At 44.9% G+C, this 18,673-nt stretch overlaps 1 long non-coding RNA gene across 1 annotated transcript in view; it reads left to right on the top strand.

Moving 5' to 3' along the window:
• LOC105728403 (uncharacterized) overlaps nucleotides 1-18,673 on the top strand; it is a 159,379-nt gene that overhangs the window by 38,671 nt on the left and 102,035 nt on the right. Inside the window, exon 2 of the long non-coding RNA XR_010339598.1 lies at nucleotides 8,399-8,519. This is a non-coding gene — a long non-coding RNA (uncharacterized LOC105728403). The remainder of the gene's footprint in view (nucleotides 1-8,398; nucleotides 8,520-18,673) is intronic.

Genomic DNA, 18,673 nt, shown 5'->3' with positions numbered 1-18,673 from the left:
TGGTGAAAGAGGAGTGGTTCTCAAACCCTAATCTGTAACAGAAACACCCGGGGGGGAGCTTGCTTACACTAAAGCTTCTGAGCTGCCACTTCCTGAGTCCAGCTTAGAGTGCCATAGAATCTGCATTTCCACAGCTCTCTGGAGATGCTGATGCAGGTGTCCAAAGACTATCTCCTGAGGCCCAGTGTAACTTTACTGTGAGACAGCCGGTCACCTTTGCACCCAGAAATGTCTCCTGGGCTGGCCACAGGGTGGCCACACCTGGGTGAGCTATCACTCAGGGTGGGCCTGGGGCACAGTTAGGCAGGTGAGGAAGTGGGAGGGAGAGCCTGTTTTAACTAGATAAAATTCCAGAATTCCTTACAGTGAGTGGGCCATTCGTTGTTTTGTTGTTGTTGTTGTTGTTGTTGTTGTTGAGACAGGGTCTCCCTCTGTTGTCCAGCCTGGAGTGCAGCGGGGCAATCACAGCTCACTGCAGCCTGGAGCTCCTGGGCTCCAGTGATCCTCCCCGCTCCATCTCCTGAGTAGCTGGGACTAAATCACTAGTGCCACCACACCCAGCTAATGTTAAGTTTTTTGTAGAGGTGGTGGTGGTGAGGGGTGTATGCCTCACTATGCTGTCCAGTCTGGTCTTGAACTCCTGTCCTCAAATGATCCTCCCGCCTCTGCCTCCTGAAGTCCTGGGATGACAGGAGTGAGCCACAGCACCCGGTCCACCTAGTTCATTCTTAATAACTTTAAGACATTAAAAAGGACCATTTTAATGGTGTCCTGAAATAAGCAATAATTTCCACCATCAGAATATGGTGTGTAATGACCTCCAGCCGCCTCCATCTACATCCACGGCTCTACGGGCAGAGCCTGCCCTGAATGGACTCCTTTCCCGCTGCAGACAAGCAGGAAAGAAGGGGCTCGTCAACCTGCGGCTGCAGCAGGCCCTGCGCCATCCGTCATTTCTCAGCTTCCTCCCACACGCCTTCGTGAGGATGCGCCTTCGTGAGGATGTGTAGGTATTCCCTCTCCCTGGCTGAGTCAAGTCACTCCGAGACTGAAGAGAGAGAGAGGATGTGGCGTGAAGCTGAAGCCCGCGCCCAGGGCCTGGCACCTCCTGGGTTGGGCTGGGCGCTGTGGGCTTGCATTTCTGCGGATAGACGGAGATGGCATCTGGGCTGTGACACTGGCTGCCCAGCTTTTTTTTCCTTTCCTTTTTATTCCCCAACAGCATCTGGAAGAGGCTCAGGGAGGGTCCAAGCAAACCACGAGGCGTTCTCTGGAGGCCGAGCTGGGACGAGTGGGCGGAAACAGCCTCAGGTCCCTCTCTTCTCTTCAGCTTGAAACTCGCTGCAAATACCAGAGGTTTTTTTTATTTTTTATTTTTTTTTTATTTTTATTTTTTTATTTTTTTGTCCCTGGTTGCAAACTATGCTATTTTTTTTTTTTTTTTTTTTATTGCATTTTAGGTTTTGGGGTACATGTGAAAAACATGCAAGGTTGTTGCATAGGTGCATACGTGGCAGTGTGATTTGCTGCCTTCCTCCCCTTCACCCATATCTGGAGGTTTTTTTTTAGAGATCAGATAAATTTGCATCCTTCTTCCCCCAACCCCGCCCCTAAGCCAGAGGAAGTGCTGGAGGAAGTAATGTGTTTAAGAATGTGGGGGAAGGGAGCTTACGTTAGGAAGCAGGACTCTAAGCGTGTGGCCAGAAATCCCAGTAACCTTTAAGCTGTTAACCCTTGAGGATACGGCTCGATGGTGTACCCATGGGACGTTCATTATTTATCTCCAGGAGTCCTACCTGTCTCTCATTCTGAGCCTTAAACGAATCATCTGCTGTTCAGCCAACAATTCAGCTCCAACTCCCTGGAAATACCAGCAAATCCCAGGACCGCCGTTCCTTCTAAGAACACCAGGAAAATCCGTCCAGCAGCACAGGGTGTTGACCAGAAAGCCTGGTGTTGATCACTGTCAGAGAGGACGAAAGGAGGAAAGAGGTCCTTGGCTAGGTCCTTCTTTTTCTTTTTCTTTTTTTTGTCCTTGGGAGCTTAGATGAGCTTGTCTTTGATGCCTTAATTGGCTCTGCCCTCTTTTCTCCCTTTCATAAATCCATTGAAATGATATATATATTTAAGAGTAAGGTAAACCTCAAATTAGGCTGTCAGTAGTACCGAGCCTCTGCAAAGAGGGTAATTAAATTATTGCCATGAAACAGCAGGAACCCTGCAGGGGATGGCAGGGAGAAGGCACTAGTAAAAGTGGAAGGAAACTCCTTGGGAAGATATTGGTACCTGTGCTAGGGAATGGCAAGTATATATCCAAACCAATTCTCATCAGCCTTGGAAATACCGTATACATCTGTGCATGTCAGCAGACGTGAGGCCGATTCCCTGGCCCGCTGGTCTGTCTGAATGTTCTGTCTCTGTTTAGCCTGGGTGAGACGGAACAGGAGTCTCTCTTAGGGACTTGCCGTGCCACCCCTCCTCCCCAGCATGGAAATAAAGAAAAATCTTGAGTTCCTTTAAGGAAAATTCCAGGCACCTAGCTATCCCTGAGAAATAAATGAGCCACTTCATAAGCAAAAAGGTAATCGTAGCATAAAACAATAGCCATAAAATGAGAGCCATGAGATGTTTGGCTGAAGATACATCTTAACATATGTCCCTGAGTTATTTTTCAGAAACCCAAACCCCCACCAAATGGATCTGCTGACACTTAGATCTCCTCAGAAAAGGGGAAAGTGAGGACTGAACTCTGACCGCTGTTTCCTGTTCTAAATTTTTTTCCTGAAGTCACGCCCATGAGCCAGACCTAACATTCTTTTCTGCTGACTCCCAGTGGTAAACAAAGCTTCCCTTTCTTAACTGATTGCAGATCAGAAAATTGTTGAATCCCCCTGTGAACTTACTAGGTTTGGGGTGTTTGTGGGATGGGGTCCTCATAGAGCCTTCTGTCATCCCCTATCTCTGGTCCTCACTTTTTTTTTTTGAGATGGAATCTCGCTCTGTCATGCAGGCTGGAGTGAAGAGGCATGATTTTGACTCACTGCAATCTCTACCTCTCAGTTTCAAGCCATTCTCCTGCCTCAGCCTCCTGAGTAGCTGGGATTACAGGCATGTGCCACCATGCCCATAATTTTTGTATTTTTTAGTAGAGGATGGAGTTTCATCATTTTGGCCAGGCTGGTCTCAAACTCCTCACCTCAGGTGATCCACCTACCTCTGCCTCCCAAAGTGCTGGGATTACAGGCATGAGCCACGACGCCCAGCCCCTCTGGTTCTCACTCATTCTAACCAGGATTGGCTTCCGGTTGCTCCAATTCTTTCCCTGCTTCAATGCAAAGGTTTCACTTTCTTTTGTAGCCTTACTGTACAGGCTAACATCCCGGAGGTGTCAGCCTCTGCCCCCAGTTGACTTCACAAGCCCACCGAGTGCTTGGCAAAATAAAGGCCTTTCTGTTAACACCATCTGGTGTTAGGGTGCACTGCGTAGCAAAAATGTGTCCCTTCTGCATATGTAATCTGCAGATCCTCAAGCTTTCTCTGTGCATAGAAAGGGCTTGAGCTGCCCTTCCTGTGGCCCTGCAGCAAATCCAGTCCTCTCCCCTCCCCATATTTTTGAGGGTCTTTGGGAGGTGCCAGTTACCCATTGTCTTACTCTAGAAGTCATTGCTTGGATCCTTCTTTTTTTTTTTTTGAGGTGGAGTCTCATTCTTTCACCCAGGCTGGAGTAAAGTGGCAATATCTCAGCTCTCTGCAACCTCTACCCCTCCCCTGCCCCCTCTCCCTTGGCAACCAAGTTTAAGCGATTATCCTGCCTCAGCCCCCCAAGTTTCTGGAATTATAGGCACGGCTAATTTTTGTATTTTTAGTAGAGACAGGGTTTCACCGTGTTTGCCCGGCTGGTCTCAAACTCCTGACCTCAGGTGATCTGCTTGTTCGGCCTCCCAAAGTGCTGGGATTGCAGGCATGAGCCACTGAGCCCAGCCTCCTTGGTTCCTCTCGAAGGTTAGCTCTGGCCTTTTGGCAGCTCCTAATCTGTGCTGCAGAGGTGCCCTTCGCTCAGCCTCTCTGCAGCAGGGTAGATACAGGAGCCCCCTTCCCATTCCCTGGAGAACAGTGAACGTTCTCACTACTGACCATCTCTGCCTCCACCCTTGCCTGTTCCTGCCCTGGAGCTCACCTCCTGGCCCGGACTCTCTTGCTCGCTGTAATGGTTAATACTGAGTGTCAACTTGATTGGATTGAAAGATGCAAGTGTTGATCCTGGGTGTGTCCGTGAGGGTATTGTCAGAGGAGAGTAACATTTGAGTCAGTGGGCTGGGAGAGGCAGACCCACCCTCAATCTCGGTGGGCACCATCTAATAAGCTGCGAGGGCAGCCAGGATATAAAGAAGGCGGCAAAACATGAAAAAGCTAGACTGGCTGAGCCTCCCAGCCTACGTCCTACTTGTGTGCTGGGTGCTTCCTGCCCTCGAACATCGAACACGTTCTTCAGCTTTGGGACTTAGACTGGCTTCCTTGCTCCTCAGCTTGCAGATGGCCTATGGTGGGACTCTGATCCTCTGAGTTAATACTACTTAACAAACTCCCCTTTCCATATATCTATCTATCCTATTAGTTCTGTCCCTCTAGAGAACCCTGGCCTGTATAGATTTTGGTACCAGGAGTGGTCCTAGAGGAGCAGAATATTAAGGATGGAGTTCTTTAGTTGGTTTTGGGGTTTCTGGAGTTGGCTGCTTAATATGATTAGACACAAAAATGCTAACGACTCTACTTCTAATAGTGCAGAGAACACCAATCGTCCTTGGTGTAAACTGTTTAGAGAGTTATGCAAAATAAATGCATTTGATACTCCTGATTCCCTGCTCGTGAGAGGCAAGGAGTTTAGTGACTCTGTACATAATACCTTTGACTGTATGTGGAGAACCAAGGAATGTAATGGAGTTTGTTGGTTGCTCCTAAGTTCAACAGACACAATGGTGAAAGAATATAATGAACTCAGGACTTATAAATTCCGTGTCCCTTGTCCCTTGCTCCTCCCTGTCTCTTCGCCTCAGCCAGAGGAAGCAAAAATGCCTTAATCCCATAAATAATTTCTGCAGACTCCCTAGATAAAACAAAGATGGATTTCCACTTAACATCTCAGTCTCAAGCAGTTGCATCTAGGTTACTCCACTGTTTTTTTTTTTTTTTTTTTTTTCCCCCCCCGAGAACAAGCATTGCTGGGGAAAAGGAAGATACACTCCATCCTGCTTCTACCCTGCAGTACCCTAAAGTACACAACTGTTTTTCTCTAATGTTTTATTTTTAAAAGTTTTAGACATACAGAAAATTGATGGAGTACTGCAATGAATGAATGACCATATATCCTGTAACTAGATTGAACAGGTGATACCATTTTGCCAGGTTTGCTTCATCTCTGTATATGTAGCTGTGTGTGTGCGCACGTGTGCACGCGCATGTTTGGTTGGATCATTTAAAAGTAAGTTGCAGACATCGTGATATTTTATCCTGAAATACCTCAACTTGCATCTCCTAAGAATAAGGACATTTTACCACCAAACCATTAACACCTAAGAAAATGAACAGTATTTCCATAATACACAACAACTTTTAAAATAGCACCTTCATTGCTTTTTCTGACATTCTTCCCTCATACTTTAGGCCATGTAGTAGTGGCATATGTGTTGTCAGAACTTGGGAATGCCAGGGGGTCTCCCTGTCCAAGTTGGGGAACAAGGTTGCTGAGAGTTATATGTACGATTAGCTTATAATCAGAGCAGAGATATGCAAATTTATCTTAAAAGATACAAAGAGGGCCAGGTGGTAGTGTCACATCCCTGTAATCCCAGCACTTTGGAAGGTTTAGGTGGGAGGATCATTTGAAGTCAGAAGTTAAAGGCCAGCCTGGGCAATAGTGAGATCCCGTCTCTACAAGAAAACAAACAAAATTACCCAGGCATGATTGTGTGTGCCTGTAGCCCCAGCTACGCAGGAGGCTAAGGTGGGAAGATTCCTTGAGCCCAGGAGTCCAAGGCTGCAGTGAGCTAAGATTGCACCACTGTACTCCAGCCTGGGTGACAGAGCAAGACCCTGTCTTTTAAAAAAGAAAGAAAAAAAGAAGAGGTCTATTTATATGGTTCATAGTCTGTTGACCCCTAAAGGAAGCATCAGAGGCCACTGCATAAAAGCTGTGACATAAAGCTCAGGAAGATTTTTCTAAGGTATTTGTCAGCTACAAAGCATTGTCCAAATATGGGTTTTATTTCCAGGAAAAAAACGGGAGGGAGGAATGCCATGGAGTAAGTTCTTCACGAGGGTCCTCGCTTATTTTTAAGGATTGTACTAGGCCCAGCCAGTCTCATTTGTTACTTGGAAATGAGGACATGTTCCTCAACATGCAGGATTTCTATTAAGCATGAAATTTGACCCCATAAGTACTACTGAATCTCATGAGTACTGTCCATGTAAGATGGTCTTAACTAATGGACTTTGAATATTTTAGTCTCACTTGAAAAGTCCTCTCTGTAATGAGAAAGGTGAGTTGGCTGTCAGAGCCCGATTCCCTTAAACATGGGATTCTCCCTAATTCCCTTTGTTTGGATTCCACATTAAAAAAGCAGCTGTTTTCGTTTTCTGGACTGTTGTAACAAAGCACCACAAACTGAGTGGCTTAAAACAAAAGAAATGTATTCTTTCACAGTTTTGGAAGCCAGGAATCTGAAATCAAATGTTTGCAAGGCCAGGCTCTCTCAGAAACTTGAAGCAGAGAACACCTTTTTGCTCTTCTAGCTTCTGGTGTTTGCTGGCAACCTGTGGCACTCCTTGACTTGTGATGCCTCACTCCTCTTCCTGCCTCTGTGGCCACATGGCTATCTTTTCCCTGTGTGCCTGCCTCTGTCTCTTCTCCTGTTCTTTTCTTTCTTTCTTTTCCTTTTTTTTTTTTTTTTTTGAGAAGGAATCTTGCTCTGTTGCCAGGCTGGAGTGCAGTGGTGCCATCTCAGCTCACTGCAACATCTGCCTGCCTCGCAGGCTCAAGCAATTCTCCTGCCTCAGCCTCCTGAGTAGCTGGGACTACAGGTGCGCACCACCATGCCCAGCTAATTTTTGTATTTTTAGTAGAGATGGGGTTTCACCATGTTGGCCAGGCTGGTCTTGATCTCTTGACCTCGTGATCCGCCCGCCTCGGCCTCCCAAAGTGCTGGGATTATAGGCATGAGCCACAGCGCCCCCTTTTCTTATAAGGACACCAGTCATATTGGATTAGGGCCCACCCTAATGGTCTCATCTCACCTTAATTACATCTGCAAGGCCCTGACTTCCAACTCAGGTCACATTCACAAAGTTTTTGGGTCATGACTAAAGAGACCTTTTGTGGGACACAATTCAATTCATAACAGCAGCCCTTAGATGATGATGTTGCTCCCATGGAAACTTCCTTCCAGGAAAAGATGTCTTAGTCATACAGACTTTAAGTATTCTTGTTTCTGTGTCAGTAATTTCCTGTTATAAAATTTATAAATTAGACTCAGAGAATGGTTTGACTTCCCATGTCATAAGACTATAGATAGAAAAATAAAGCATCGATTATGTGTGCACCAGGGTTTTGCATTTCCAGAGAGAGTAATTGCTCATTGTGAGCCAACAAATTGGCTTTCTGGCTTGATTCAGCAGTGTCATGGTCCATCCCTAAGATTTTGGCTAAGAGAGGAGCAGTCACCATGTCTGTGCCAACAAAACCTAGTTTCTAAGCTTCTGAGGTTGAGAAGCAGACTTAATGCTAATTTACCAAGATGATGACTTCAACCCCAGGAGCCCACAACAGTTGAACAATCTGGATATTTCCAAAGCTAGCAGTCCACTCCCACATTGCCATGTGGCCAAATGTGATGGTTATTATTAGCCTCATTTTGAATGTCTAATATGCTATATAATACATATTATGTTTCTAATATATAGTTTAATACAACAGAAATCCAAAATAAGACAAATAGATTATATAAATCAGAACATAAATATATTACTCAGATAAATAGTGAATAAATTATATAAAGATAATATAGAATACATTATGTAATATAATATTGGACTTTTAATATGTGGGTTCTACATAGTAATAGATATCCCAAAGAAAGCTTGGCCCCTTGGAAAAACAAACAAAACTCCTAATCACAGACCAAAAAAAAAGGAATTAATTAAAACCAGGAATATTTTAGATCTTGTCTCAGATTCAAACTTAATGAGAAAAAAGAGTTTTAGAGAAAATTGGTAAGACTGTTGGTATGGTAGAAGAACCCGAAGCATCAGTAGAAAAAACCTCGTTATGGCAATGCCTTAAATTTCTGAAGTACTGTGATCAAATATTAGCAGATTCACTCCAAAAGTCATGTTTTCTCTCTAGATTTCAACCAGTCAGCTATTGAAGAGATGGCAGGCAATGAATCTGGCACCTTCTATGGGAAGAAAACAGAAACACGTGCTGCTTGTCCGACTGAGGCAGAGGAAACTGTGATGGGAACAAGGTACGCAGGGAATGACTGATGAATGATTGATGGTGCTGTTTCAACAAGAGAGCTGGACGTCAGAAGCGAGTGGAGGGGAGTGGGGGTGAATTGTTTAATTAGCTAGGGTCCAGGAGGTGGACTAACCTGCTGAGAGGTAGCACTGTGGAGCAGAGTTGGAAGGAAAGGCAGAGAGGGATTAGCAGACCAGAAGCAAATCTCCTAGGACTGCTTCTCAAATGTGAATGTGCGAATCGCCGGGAGAGCTTGTTTTGTTGCTATTGTTGTTTGTTTGTATTTTGTTTTTTTTTTTTTTTTTTTTTTTTTTAGAGAAAGAGAGAGAGAGAATAGGAAGGAGGAAAAAGGAAGAGAAAGAGAGAGAGAGAATGGGGAGGAGGGAGAAGGAAAAGAAAGAGGGAGAGAGAATGGGAGTATTGCTTTCTTGCCCAGGCTAGAATGCAATTTAGTAATGGGTATTGAAAAGCTCTTTTATACTGATAATTATACTTAATGATGTAGTCAGGAAGGAATAAGGGAAGAAGATAACAAACAAACAGCCAACCAATATTTAATTTAAACCTATGAAATGCTATGCGATTACTGAGGAGTGATTTACTTCCAATTATATAGTCACCTTTGGAATAGGTGTGAGGTGGTAATGTATGTTTTGTGTATTTGAAGTGGAGAGTTCTATAAATGTTTATTAAGTTTACTTGTTCCGGGTCTGAGTTCAAGTTCTGAATATCCTTGTTAATTTTCTATCTCGTTGATCTATAGAATCGTTAGCTCTTCTTGTTGCATTGATCCTTTTGCCATTATGTAATGTCATTCCTCGCCTCTTTTGATCTTTGTTGCTTTAAAGTCTACTTTATCAGATGCGAGAATTGCATCTCCTGCTTTTTGTTTATTAGTTTATTTTTACTCTCTGTTTGATTGGTAAATCTTCTTCCTTCTCTCTGAGTCTTTGTGTATTGTTGCATGTAAGATGGGCCCGGATGCAGCATACCGATGGGTTTTGGCTTTTTATCCAATTAAAATATATGTAAGTTTAATACCGGCGTTTGATGCTAGCTGGCTGTTTTGCCCATTAGTTGATGTAAATTTTTTTATTGTGTTAAAGTTCTTTGCTTTTTGATATATTTTTGGAAAGGCTGATATTGGTTGTTCCTTTATATGTATAGTGCTTCTTTCAGAAGCTCTTGTAAAGCAGGCCTGGTGGTGGTGAACTCTCTAAGTACTTGTTTGTTCGCAAAAGATTTAATTTTTCCTTCACTCATAAAGCTTAGTTTGGCTGGATAGGAAATTCTGGGTTGAAAGTTCTTTTCTTTAAGGATGTTAAATATTGGTCCCCACTCTTTTCTGGCTTGTAGGGTTTCTGCTGAGAGATCTTCTGTAAGTCTGATAGGTTTCCCTTTATGGGTAACCTGACCTTTCTCTCTGGCTGCCCTTAGTATTTTCTCCTTCATTTCAACCCTAATAAATCTGGCGATTATGTGCCTTGGGGTTGGTCTTCTTGAAGAATATCTTTGTGGTGTTCTCTGTATTACCTGGAGTTGAATATTACCCTGCCTTGCCAGGTTGGGAAAATTTTCCTGAATGATATCCTGAAGAGTATTTTCCAACTTGGATTCATTCTCTTCATCACATTCAGGTACACCTATCAAACGTAAATTAGGTCTTTTCACATAGTCCCATATTTCCTGGAGACTTTGCTCATTCCTTTTCATCCTTTTTTCTGCATTCTTGTCTTCTCATTTCATTTCACTGAGCTGGTCCTCGACTTCTGATATCTTTCCTTCTGCTTGATCAATTCGACTGTTTAAACTTGTGCATGCTTCGCGAAGTTCTCGTGTTGTGTTTTTCAGCTCCATCAATTCACTTATATTCCTCTCTAAATTGTCCATTCTTGTTAACATTTCGTCAAACCTTTTTTCAAGGTTCTTAGTTTCTTTGCATTGGGTTAGAACAAGTTCTTTTAATTCACAGAAGTTTCTTATCACCCACGTTTTGAAACCTGCTTCTGTTATTGGAACACACGTGTAATCTATTAAGCCTTGTTCCGTTACTGATGAGGAATTGCGATCCCCTGTAGAGGGAGAGGCATTCTGATTTTGAGTATTCTCTACCTTTTTACGCTGGTTTCTTCCCTTCATTATATATTTGTCCGTCTGTCGTCTTTATAATTACCGACTTTCTAACTGGGTCTCTGACGTCCAACTTGTTGATTCCCTGCGCCGAAATCTGAGCAATCCACTGAGCCGGCCAAAACAGCGGTGTTAAGATTGATGGTGCTTTTCTGCCCGGGAATCTCCGGACTCTGCACCAAGAACTGGCGTGCTAAGGCACCAGCAAAACCGCCACGCCGGCCACAAGAGTCGCCCTGGCGACCCGTGGAGCTCCTCCACTGGGAATCTCCTGGTCCGTGAGCAACTAATATTCGTCTGAAAGTGTGGCGTCCTCTCGTTCTTTGCGCTTTCACTGGGAGGTACGTGCCCGAGCTGCTAATCATCAGCCATCTTCTGTATTTTGTTTTTTTAAAATTGAGACGGAATCTTACTCTGTCACCCAGGCAGGAGTGCAGTGGCACGATCTTGGCTCACTGCAGCCTCGGTCTCTGAGTTAAGCAATTCGGCCTCAGACCCTGAGTAGCTGGTATTACAGGCGCGCACCACCACATCCAGCTAATTGTTTTGTAATTTTAGTATAGCTGGGGTTTCACGACGTTGGTCAGGCTGGTCTTGAACTCCTGACCTCAAATGATCCGTCTGCCTGGGTCTCCCAAACAGCTGAGATTATAGATGGGAGCCACCACGCCTAGCCAGGAGAGCTTATTCAAACACAGATTTCTGCCTGTCTCCTCTAGATTCCGACTCAGTGAGTCTAGAGGAGGGCTCATATATTTGCATTTCTATCATAGCACTGCAAATGCTGCTGGTCTATGGATCCCCTGTTGAGCAGCACTGTACTTAGAAAACATGTAAAAGCTGGGAGACGCTGTTGAAATTGATCTTCCAAGGAAGAAGCAAATTTTTAGAGAAGAGAAGTTTGGGACGGAGGTGTTGGGTTACGTATACAGGGATGTTTCTGCTGCTAACAAAAGGCATCTGAAAACACAAATGCTACCTCCACCTTTGAAGTCTTTCTTAAGTTATCCAAGTAGCCTGGGCACCTTCTCTTAACACATCTCTGTTATGGCAATTCTCTAAGCGTATTATAAATTGTGTGTGTGTGTGCATGTGATGTGTGTGTGTGCGTGTGTGTATGTGTATGTGTATGTGTGTGTGTGTGGCCTCACAAGAGCATAAACTCCTTGAGTCAGAGACCAGGCCTTTCACGTTATATCCTATAAACACTCAACAGAGATTTACTGGATACATTGATACGTGAGTCAGTCCTTCAAGAATCTGAATAAATTGGAGACAGGTGAAGAAGGCAATTTCCATGCATAAAACAGAACAAGTGTAAATCTAGAAGAATGTGTAAGATGTACTAGGGAAAGCAAGGCAGCGAGGCAGGTGGCAGGAGAGAGTGTGTTTCTAGAGAGCCAGGTCAGATGGGTTTTGTATGTTAGTGGTTGCCAACTAGGAGTTCTGAGAAACAGGCAGAGGAGCAAGTGTATTTTGTCTCAAGTGGTGTTTTTGAGTTTGAGCTCAGAAACAGAACTCATATCTAATTTGGGCCTTGGAGTCGCAGCCACCAGGTTACACTCTTGAAGCTGTTTTTATGTATTATTTTCCGGTACCTTCATGGGTTGGGGGCACTGGCTGAGCTCCCATCCCACCACCAGCACCAACTTTCCAGGTGTGAGAATACGGCATCTTGGAACTGATGCTCCAATTCCCAGTTGAACCACCCCAGGTGAGACTGTATGAAGCAGAGATGAGCTTTGTGCCAGTTGTGCCCTTGCGAGATAGGTAAATGATTGTTGTTTTAAGCCACTAGGTTTTGGAGTGCAGAATAGAAACACAGGGGCTGCTCACGCCTGTAATCCCAGCACTTTGGGAGGCCGAGGCGGGTGGATCACGAGGTCAAGAGATCGAGACCATCCTGGTCAACATGGTGAAACCCCGTCTCTACTAAAAAATACAAAAAATTAGCCGGGCATGGTGGCGCGTGCCTGTAATCCCAGCTACTCAGGAGGCTGAGGCAGGAGAATTGCCTGAACCCAGGAGGCAGAGGTTGCGGTGAGCCGAGATCGCGCCATTGCACTCCAGCCTGGGTAACAAGAGCGAAACTCCGTCTCAAAAAAAAAAAAAAAAAGAAACACAGGGGCTGATTAGTAGTTCTATAAAATGCCATGTAAGTAGTGAGTCATAGGACCCCACACATCCGATGATCTTGTCACTCACTTTTTTTTTTTTTTTTTTTTTTTTGAGACAGAGCCTTGCTCTGTCGCCCAGGCTGGAGTGCAGTGGCACTATCTCGGCTCACTGCATCCTCCACCTCCCTGCAACCAATTCTCTTGCCTCAGTCTCCCAATTAGTCACTCACTCTTCTGTCCAGGTCTCATTAATTCATAGGTCTTTATAGGCTTTTAGGCAGAGAGAAACAGTTTCCAAGGAACTTATCTCAAAGAACCGAATCCAAGCAGCACACAGGAGAAATGGACTTAGGTTGGATGTCACTGAGGGAAAAATAAGGAGAAAGTGTATTCTCTGTGCTTAAAGGACATCAGCATGAGATCAGAACTCTTCAAATGCACTCGGAGGCCAGTTTCCCCAAAGACTGAATCAAGTTAAAAGAGGAAGTCAGCTTGGATTCACTTGAAATAAAGCTGCTAGGATGAAACGAATGTACTAATAAAAAAACAAGACATAAGAATTGGTAACAGTGAAGGGAAAAAATCAATCTTGTGCAGGGGCTTGTGTTGCAATGCGGAAAAAATTTTGTAATCAGAATGAAACGCTAGTGATCATAGACAATGGGTGTCAGTGAGGACTCCTGGAGAGGCACATGATTCCCATGACTCTGATCCATGGCGGGTGCTGGGAGTGGGAGACGTGGAGAGATAGGGAAGCCGTGAATGTTTGCCAGAGAAGAACGTTCCCTTGGGCAGGAAGGACCACTAACTAGGCAGAGTTACAGTTGGAAACACATTTATGCAGTGGCTCAGTATTTGGTACCATGGTGGATACCAATTCAACAAAGACATGGCCCATGGGATATCATGTACATCTATCAGCCGTAGAAACTCTCTATGCAAACTGCTCCATCTCCCCGAGCCGAGGGCCTTCAAGCTTTAAGGAGACTGGGTTGAAATTTGAGTCTGCGAGGCATGTTTGTTGTTGTCCCCTCAACCTCTGCTCCATTGTCTTCCTGCTGCCCTTTTTAGGAAGGCCCAGGCAAGATAGAAGCTGCTTGGACTGTAATTATCCTTATTGTGCTGCAAGCCTCCCTAGATGCAGAGGGAGCATCTTACTCACACTGCAGGTTCTTAAAAACTGCATATTGGCTGGGTGGATGAACATCTGGCTAGGGGAATGAACCCAGTGCCCAGTGGTGCAGGAGAGCCTTGGGAAAATGCAGAGGGGCCCTCCAGAAGGAGAGGGCAGTGGGACAGCATGGGAAACATCACCTATGCAGGTGGGGATGTGGAGAGGTCGAGTTTAGGAAATCTAAGGCCTTGTGAAAGTCCTTCTAATCAAGTGCTAATAGGTAGGAAGTCTCACTGGTTTTCTTTCTTTTCCTTCCTTCCTTCCTTCCTTCCTTCCTTCCTTCCTTCCTTCCTTCCTTCCTTCCTTTCTCTCTCGTTCTCTCTCTCTCATTCTCTCTCTCTCTCTCTCTCTCTCTCTCTCTCTGTCTCTTTCACAGAGTCTGGCTCCATCTCCCAGACTGGAAGGCAGTGGCATCATCTTGGCTCACTGTAACCTCCGTCTCCTGGGTTCAAGCAATTCTCCTGCCTCAGGCTACCGAGTGGCTGGGATTACATGCATACACCACCACACCCGGCTAATTTTTTGTATTTTTAGTAGAGAGGGGTTCACCATGTTGGTTAGGCTGGTCTTGAACTCCTGACCTCAAGCAATCCACCCCCCTTGGCCTCCCAATGGGCTGGGATTACAGGCGTGAGCCACCATGCCCAGCCCTAACTGGTCATTTTCAACATCCCTTGCTCTTCTCTGAAGGGAGGTGCCAGTGGGCAAGGAAAGTGACTGGCAGAAAAGTGGGAGTTGCAGGAACCCACATAACTCCCTAACTGGAGCATCAGCAGAGCCAAGGAGCCAAGAGAGCCAGGGCTGTGTTCTGTAGCACTGACTTCCACAGCCTTTCGAAGTGACCCTCTCAGTGCGCCAACTCAGTCTCCTGGTCTACCAGCCCAGGCACTGTTGTGTGCCAGCAGCAGAGGGGCCGGGACTGCTGTGAGACAGCCTCTCCATCGAGAGACCCCTGCCTGAGACGTCTGCCACATCCTGAGTCAGTTGCCTCTGGTTAACCCAGAGTCAGTGAGAGCAGGAAACCCCCAAATGTCACCATGAAACCGGGGATATTTTCAAGCTAACAAAAACCCCTGGGTAATATAGTTAAACCCCTTCATTTCACAGGCAAGGAAACCAGAGATCAGAAAGGTTAAATGACTTCTCAGAGGCACTGGGAGAGCAGGTTCTACCCTCCTTTCCATGGCAAGCTTAAAGTCAGCGTTACTTTAGAGGAGATTTAACCAGCAGGTGAGCAGGTGGCATCAGTGCGGAACACTCGCTTTGGCAGGGCCAACTTCTCTGCCTTTCTCCCCTGCCTGTGCTCATCCTCCCCAACACGGCAGGAAGTGGTTTTTCCATCCTCTTTACCCCTTTGTTCATCTCCATCCCGCCCCACAGCAGGGAGGGAGGCTTTTTAACAGAATTACCCTTGGGAAGTTTTGCCTTGGGATTCTGTTTAAATGACAGAATAGACCTGTTTGTATGGTGGGGATCCCTCTCAGTAGAATATAGGTATCCAGGGTGTGAGTTGAATTGTGCCCCCCACAAAGATATATTGAAGTGGTAACACCTGGTACCTGTGAATGTGACATTATTTGGAAGTAGAGTCTTTACTGAAGTAATGAAGATGGAAGTTAAGAGGAGATACTGGAAGAGGGTGGACTCTTATGAAACCACGCTGGCAAAATTATAACTGAGGAAATCATGACAGTGAAAGAAATTAGACTTAACCGACTCTATCTTGTTTCAGTTCATGGTTTGACGCTGAAACAAAATTCGTAAGAGCCCTTTCCCAAAAAGACCCCCTTCTTGCCTGGGGACCAGTCTGCCTTTGCAGGACTAACACATTAGCTACAAGATTAGAAATTATGGTTTCAGGATCATGCAGCCTCTGGCTCCAAGAGTCTGAACCTCCCCAGATTGCTCCTGGGGGTAACGTCACTATTGTATAATCTCAGGTTAGTGCTTGAGATATTTTTCAGACCCTGCACTCAATGGAGCAGCCGACACCACCCAGACCCAACCAGTTCTGCCATCGCACCTAGGAACAGAAGACATTCGACCCCCTATTATTCCGTCTCCAACCTGACCAATCAACCCTCCTTACTTCCCAGGTCCCTACCTGCCAAATTATCTTTAAAAACTCTGATTCCCGAATGCTTGGGGAGACTGATTTGAGTAATAATGAAACTCTGGTCTCCTGCACAGCTGGCTCTGTGTGAATTACTCTTTCTCCAATGCAATCCCCGCATCTTGATAAATCGGTTCTGTCTAGGCAGAAGACAAGGGGAACCCACTGGCTGATTACACTTATAGGAAGAGAAGAGACACAGCCACACAGAGAACACTGTGACAGGGCAGACATTGAAGTGATACTGTCACAAGCCAAGGATGCCCTGTCCACCAGAAGCTGGAAGACGCAAGGAGGGGTCCTCCCCTAGAAGTTTGGTGGGAGCACGGCCCTGCAGAACATTGATTCTGCATGCCCAGCCTCCAGAAGGATGGGAGAATAGATACATTGTTTTAAGCCACCTGGTTAGTGATTCTTCCATACAACAGTCCTAGGAAACTGTTTCATAACAGAACCCAGGAAACTGAGACAGGATAAAGCCAGGACCTGTGCAGAGGGGCCCAGAAGAGGGAGGAGGGAGGGGAACCAAGGAGGAAGGGCTCTTAGTAGGGCTTACCTGACACTGACTCAAAGATGGGCAAGGGGAAAAGCAGAGCAATGTGTGGGCTGTGTGGGATCCCTTTCTTGCTGATGAGGAGCTGAACTCATTTCTTTTCCTGTCATTGTGGGGCCTAACAGTGCAGACCAAAACATTAATATATAGAAATTGAGTCACTGAAGTCATGTCTGGCTGGCCCCTTTGAACTTGCACCTCCTCATTCCGCAGCTGACAACTGTCAAGAACTGTCCTCTGCCATTTCACCTGAGTCCGACCTGACCTCCCCAAGGGAATGAGCCTCGTCTTGCATGTCCCTGGCAGCGCTGCTGCAGGTGTGTTTAATGTGTAGAGGTCGCTCAATACATATTTCCTGGTTGGTTGATTTGGTTTCATAACAGGAGTACATAATATGGTGCTTTGGGTTTGTTTAATTTTAAATATAGCTGGCATATCTGTTTGGCGTATAACAAAATGTTTCTACTCCCGGGCAATAGATAATCACACGGCAAGCAGATTACAGGTTGCATCTACTCCACGCCCTCAAATCGTGATGGCGCTGTCACTGAGCATTGCAGAACCTTCTGATGTGGGCTCTTCTTGTTTGTGCTTTCAAAGTATTTCTGATTTTAGAAAATGCCCATCTGACCTTTTCTTTTTCCTGTGTGAACTCCCCAACCTCCCACTGCAATCACTTGGTTACTCATCTTCCTTTTAAAATTCTTTATTTACATTTTGTTTTCACGGGGTTCAAGGAGCAAGATGATATGAAGAGATATGCATTGAGAAGCTTCAGTCCTGCCTCTGTTCCTATCGTCTTCTCCCTGGGCTATAAGTGATAATTGTCATTTGATCCTTATTTATTTTTAGAAATAAAACTCTTATATAGATACCAACACATACAAATCTATATTCTCATACCCTCTATTTCTTACACACAAGGTAGCATATTATTTCACTGCTTGACATGTTTTATATTTATTTGTACTTTATTGAGATATAGCATATACAGTAAAATATACAAAATATACAAAACATAATGCATAGGCCAGTGAATCTTTTTCCTTTTTTAAAATTTATTTTTCTAGTATGACTTTTAAAATCAGCTTTATTGAGGTCCAATTGATACATAATAAATTCAAATATACACACACCCGTCAACCATCACCATAATCAAAATAATGAAAACAGTCATCACATTCAAAAGTTTCCTCTTAGGCCAGGTATGATGGCTCATGCCTGTTATCCCAGCACTTTGGGAGGCTGTGGTGGGAGAATCACTTGAGCCCAAGAGTTCAAGACCAGCCTGGACAGCATGACAAAATCCCATCTCTACAAAAAAATACAAAAATTAGCCAGGTGTGGTGGTGTGTGTGTCTGAAGTTCCAGTTATTCAAGAGGCTGAGGCAGGAGGATTTCCTGAGCCCAAGAAGTTGAGGCTGCAGTGAGCACTGATCATACTACTGCACTCCAGCCTGGGTGACAGAGTGAGGCCCTGTCTATAAATAAATAAAGTTTCCTCTTGCCTCTGTATTTTCTTATTAACTTGTAAAAGTGAGCAGATTGATGAGTTGGGCTGAAGACATCTAGCATTAAGCTGATCACACCTTCATGGTTCCTTCTTAGAGGCTCCTTTAGTTTCTTTCTTTCTTTCTTTCTTTCTAAGACAGGGTCTCACTCTGCTGCCCACGCTAGAGTGCAGTGGTGTGGTCATAGCTCTCTGCAGTTTCTAATTCCTGGGCTTAAGCAATCCTCCCAATTCAGCCTCCCAAGTAGCTGGGATTACAGGGATGTGCCACCATGTCTGGTTATTTTTTGTAGAGACAGGGTTTCACCATGTTTCCTAGGTTAGCTTCCCAGTGTCAAAAGATCTGCTCGCCTCAGCCTCCCAAAGTGCTGGGATTATAGGCATGAGCCACCACGCCCAGCTGAGGCTGCTTTTGTTTCATAAGAATCCAGCAGATAGGTAATAAACTGACATCTTTACTACTCCCAAGTCTTATTAATCATTTACATTTCTGACAATTAATCATTGGACCTCAAGGGACTTTGATAAGATTAATTTGAAGTTCTCAGCAGTGAAAGTTTATTT

This window comes from Aotus nancymaae, unplaced genomic scaffold (genome assembly GCF_030222135.1).
Source record: "Aotus nancymaae isolate 86718 unplaced genomic scaffold, 86718_ANA_hifiasm-v0.15.2.pri h1tg000079l, whole genome shotgun sequence".
NCBI lineage: Eukaryota > Metazoa > Chordata > Mammalia > Primates > Aotidae > Aotus > Aotus nancymaae.
This window is presented reverse-complemented; position numbering and strand designations above follow the sequence as displayed.